Source organism: Capsicum annuum, chromosome 7 (genome assembly GCF_002878395.1).
Source record: "Capsicum annuum cultivar UCD-10X-F1 chromosome 7, UCD10Xv1.1, whole genome shotgun sequence".
In the NCBI taxonomy this organism is placed as follows: Eukaryota; Viridiplantae; Streptophyta; class Magnoliopsida; order Solanales; family Solanaceae; genus Capsicum; species Capsicum annuum.
The window spans coordinates 37,140,837-37,146,836 of NC_061117.1; positions in this window are offsets into that span (position 1 = coordinate 37,140,837).

Sequence of the window (6,000 nt, forward strand, 5' to 3'; positions counted from 1 at the left end):
TTCAAGTCATTCTTTAGTGTCAAAATTTTCGCTCAGATAAGAATTATTTTCATCAAAATTGAAGCGTTGTGATCACTATTGTATTATTTTGTTGTAGTTTACAGGCCGTAAATGAATTTACAGGTGGTAGATGAATGTCAAACGGTTTTGAGGAATTTTTTTTAGGTAAAAGTTAGGTTTAATTGTATTGTTTTTATATCTCTGTTTTGAGTTTTTTTTGTGTAAAGGTAAAGTTTACTTGTACTATTTTGATATCTCTATTGTCGTATTATTTTGTTATAGTTTACAGGTGGTAGATGAGTGTCGACTGACTTTGAAATTTTTTTTATGTAAAGGTTAAATTATTTTGATGTCTCTATCATCGTATTATTTTGTTGTAGTTTACAAGTAGTTTGATCATGTGATGAGGAGGGGTTCGAACGCCTCAGTTCGTAGGTGTGAGAGGTTGGCCTTGGATGGTTTCAAGTGGGGAGGGGTAGACTGAAGAAATACTGGAGGAAAGTAATTAAACGTGACATAGAGCAGTTATAGCTGACTGAGGACATGACCCTATATAGGAAGGTATGAAGGAAAAATATTAGGATAGAGTGCTAAGGTGTGTGGGTGAGTTGTAGTCTGTAGTTAGGAGGGCTTTAGTCTCCTTTGTTTGGCAATGTACAATATTTTTGTGGATGTCCTGCCTATGTTATTTTATCATGTCCCATGCTTTTGATGTTTTTTGTATACTGTCCTTTGTCTTGAGCTGGGGGTCTATCGGAAACAGCCTCTCTACTTCTTTAGAGGTAGTGGTATGGACAACGTACATTCTACCCTCTCTAGACCCCACGATGTGGTTATATACTAGGTTTGTTATTGTTGTTGTTGTTGTTACAATTGGTAGATCAATGTTGATTGACTTTGAGAAATCTTTTTGGTAAATGTTAGGTTTAATTAAATAAATTCTCCAAAATATGTTGAATTTAATTATTGTATTCATCTTTATTATTTAAATAAATATCCTATTTAGTGTAATGTTTGAACTAAATTAAGTGAGGCGAGATGCATACATCTAAACTAGTAAAAGTTTAAAAACCCAATGCATCCAAATTTTTATTTTTCAGTTTATAAATATTTAGCCTGTGGCTCTTCCTACTTATTGGGGATTCACCATTATTCATAAGCACAAAAGATTACACTCTATGAACCTAATTAAGTGCAATTAACTACTCTTGAATTCTATACGTTTGGAGATTAATACAACAGAAAATGAAAGGACTCAATTGACTCTTCATTAACTTCATTTATAATACCACTCTTCCCTAGCCAAGTCATCAATATATAAAAGAATAATTTAGCGGAAGGCAAATGAATCAATCAACTTTTAGAGGGTGTTTTCATGATCTGATTTTTAATTTTCTAGCTTTCATCTTTTAGAATATGTTAAGACTTGTGAAGTTTTGAAGATTGACAAGAGGCCATGGAACAAGTAAGCATAACTATTTCATGAAAAATGGCTTCAAAAGAGTTCAACTTGCAAGAAGACTTTTTGTGGAAAAATTTATATGAGAAAAAAATAAAAGAAAGAAAGTCTGTTACTTCAGATAAACATTAGAAGATCATTATGTGCTGAAAAGAAGAGTTAGTGTTTGACTACAACACTCAAGAAGAGAGTCGAAGAAGCATGGGAGTCCTTGTAGAGTTGAAAGTCTACTTGGTTGTGAAGATCAATAGAAGTTATAAATATTCAAAGACTTTCAAAATGAAATTTATGCACAAATAATGAGGAAAAAAAAGGGGTAACATGAGCAAATAATTAAGAACAATATTTGAGAGAGTTCTTCCAAGGTATCAAAGTGCAACCTAATACAGTAAACCAAATTAAAGAACCTATTTCATTCTTGTGTCGAACAGTCTTCTATTCTAGTTAATATGTATTAGAAAGTTTATTGAGTTGTAATTTTCATGCTTTCTTAGTGCCGGTGTGTTATAAACTAGTTTAGGAGTTTAGTCTTCGAGTTGGGGTAAATCAAAGACTTGGGAACATAAACCTTGGGAGGTTTTTGTGTTTTTAGGAATTAGAGTTAGTTTCTATGGTTGCTATAATTTCGTAATCTGATTTTCAAGTAGGGGAACTTGAAGTAGATTTCAACAGTCTGGGGAGATTGTTGAACATTGAGAATTAGACTTTATAATTCCTTAGGTTATAGAGTTTGTAATCTTTTGTTAAGAGGCTCATTGTGTTTCCTAAAGTTGAGGTTGAATCCTGTAGAGGTTCAGGTCGTGCTTTTTTACATCTTTTATGAGCTGGGTGTTTTCCATGTAAAACTATCATATTCATTATTGACTATCTTTATAACTTCTATTGTAATATGTTAGGCAACCTAGTCCATCCATAGGAAAAATTGGGCATAACTCGCGTGAGATATTAGGACGTATTGAAATATCAGTTGGTATCAGAGCAAGTTATATTGTGAAGGCTAACACCTTAAGATAAGATCAAAGATGAATTCTACACCACCTACTGGATACTGCGAAGGACAAGACATCAATAGGCCTCCATTGTTCAATGGACAGTACTAAGGATGGAAAGAAATGATGAAAGATTTCTTTCAAGTTGTGAACTACGAACTTTGGAATAGAATTATTGATGGACCTTAATACTCTATGAAGAAGGATGTTGAAAACAAGGATGTATTAAGAGAAAAGAATGAGTATGATGAGGCTGACTTTAAGATGGTTGGAAAGAATGCAAAATCCAAGTATATTCTTATTTGTGGACTTGAAATAAATGAATACAACAGGATCTCAGGTTGTACCACCACAAAGCAAATTTGGAACACTCTCGTGGACGCGTATGAGAATAATATAGAGACCTTCAAAATTCATGAGGGAACTAAGGATAAATCACTAGCATTAAAGGCGTCTGACAGAGAAGAATCAGATTTGGATGATGAAAAGCTTATCAAGAACTTTAAAAGATTTTTTAAGAAAAGAAAGCGACAGGATAAGAAAGGAACAAGTAGCAGGTGTTGTTACAATGATAAGTCTTAAGTTGGTTGCTTCAAGTGTGAGAAGATAGATCATATGATCAAGAATTGTCCATTGTGGGAAATAGGGAAGGAAAAGGAAAGAGTTGAACCTAAAACATAAATATAACTCTAAAAGAAAAAAATCTTTTGCTACGATGTCTGCATGGGGATCAAGCTCAGAAGAATCTGATGATGATGGAGTTAATGAAAGTGCACTTATGGCTATAGGTAACTCAAACATGAAAGAAAAAAAATAAAAATCTGAGGTAAGATTGCTTGATCTTAAAGATAAATTGCACTTTTGTTCTAAGAAAAGGCTAATTTCTTTGATGGATACACTGATTGATGATTTTCACAAGCTCACCTATGATAGGGATCAATTATTCAGTACTTTTGCAAGTATAAAGTTTAATTAGATTGATCTTGAGACCTGCAAAAATGACACTGATATAGAAAACTGCTCCTTAAAGGAATAAGTCAGTCAACTTGGTTCATCTAACCTGGATCTAAAATAAATTTTTTTAAAGTTTTCAATTACGGAAAAAGGAAAAGGAGCCATGAGTGAAAATCATCAAAGAATTGAGTATGAACTTAAGAAAAGAAAAGATGAATTGTTTTATCAAAGAGAACAGGTTAGAAAGCTAACGCAAGAGAACTATAGGATAAAAATTGATCTTGAACGAGCTAACCAATGGACCAACTCATCCAGAATTGTTAATCATCTGAGTAGTAGGACTCAAAATGAGAGGGTTGGCATAGGTTTTCACAAAGAAAATATTTCCTCTAAAGATATATGTTATATTTATGGAAAACTAGGACACCCCACTAATAAATATCCAAAATCTAATAAATTAGGAATAAATATATGAAATTGGTTGAAAAGAAAATTTCTAGAACTAATAAGAGAATCAGTTACACCAACCTGCCAACATGGGCGAATAAAAATTTGATTCAACCATTTGATCATAAAAAAGACCCAAGTTTGTCTGGGTACCTAAAACTAACCTTTGATTCTGTTGTAGTCAAAAGTGAGAGGAAGCAAGAAAAATTAGTACATAGATAATGCTTGCTCAAGACATATTCTTGAGATAAATAAAAGTTTCTCTCACTTAAATAAAAAAAAGAGTAAAAAGGTAGCATGTGAAGGAAATTGCAGGATGAAGATATTGACACTAAGATAAGTACATTTGAACAAGTTGTGTCACCTATTTCATCAGGTAAACAAGAGAAAATATCATTGATAAGGGGAGAATAAAATCAATATGCAAGGTTACCAAGCACATCATCACATGTTTACAGGAGTAACCCAGTACTTCACAAGAAAGGCCATTCAGAAGATTGGAAACATTATGATAAGGGGAACTATGAATGGAACATGTGGATGAACCTAGTCCATTACAGGAATCTAATTGGGGATGATTACATGAGTATACCCCAATGATTGGTTAAAGAACACTGTTCAGAATGCACATTTAGTTTAATTTTAGGCTTAGTCTTGTACATTTAGTTGTACGTCTCTATACTATTTTCAAGTTCAAATACCTCATGCAATATGACATTATATTTGTCTATGTCACAAGAAAATTGCTTGAAAATAGAAAGAAGATCAACTATTGGAATACTGATCAAGGTATGTGTACCAAAAGTTTTTTCAAATATTAAAAATGATTATAAAATACTTGTACCCCTTTCTTTAAAAATGCCCAAAGCAAACCAACTACTAAAAGAACTCTACAGCCATAATTTTTTCAAAAATAAAAAGTCCAAAATAACGATAACTTTTTTTTCAAATTGTTAATCTCATCTCATCACACCTCTTCTCAAAGCCAAACTTGATTTGTGATTGAGAAGTTGTTCATGTGAATAGTAATTTTGAGAGAGTAGCTACTGTTAGAAATTATTGTTGACAAAGGTGCTCTTATTATGTATGGTTGATAGAAAATTAAGGTATCAAGTAAAGTGGAATCATCTGGACTGTGAATCAGGAAGAATGCGTCTATGAGACTATTAATATTATTGAGGGAGTTAAGAAAGATGTATCTTGTGAGGGGGAATATTTGGGTGACCCCATAGTTGAATTAGATTCATCCATTATGCTCAATTTATTGATGCATATATTTAGGAGGAAATGTTTAAAGACCCCCCAGTAGAACCTAATTCTCCTATTGAGCTTACTATAGATAGAGATTTAGGATTGATGAACAGGGATGGATAATTAAGGGTTGGGTATGAAATATCTGCACATATAGAACAAGTTAAGGCACTTGGTTCTTTTGTACCAATGAATAAAGTTGGTGGCACAGGCACTATTATTTGCATATTAATTTTAAAACATGTGTGATCTCATCTATTAGATAGAAATGTTAATGCTTTAAAGATGAACCAAAAAAAATGAAAGGCTACAAACTCTGTAGTGTACAAGGCTTTGACTGACTCAAGAAAGATTCCCCTTCATATCTCATGCTCCAACTTTACCAAAAGCCTAAACCTCCTATCCTTAGACTCTTCCAAACCTTTTCTACTCTCATCACAAGTGCTTTAATATTATTTTTTATTTTGTTAAAAATCTTTAGTGCATATTATGAATGATCAATGAAACTGTTTGGTTTTTGTAACACCCCGAGTCTGTACCCTGGATGCCACACAGTGCTTATGACCCCCAAGGACCACAAGCTAACCCATGACTGGTACCTGCTGTGAGCACTGAATAAGAATACTGAAATAATGCAAAAGTCAGGCTGAAGTGCCATAAGGTTCATAATCTGAATACTGATAAATATAGCAATTGATAATAACATCTGAAAACTGAGTACTGTCTAAACTAGTCTACTCTTAAAAGTCTCTACTGAACTGTCTGAATGCAGGGTTGATGGGACAAGCCCCCAACTAATTCCGATTAATAAAATACTGAATCTACTATAACATTGAAATAAATAATATCCCCGATGGATGAGAACTCACTACTGAATTTGCTGCGGCTAACTGAATCTGT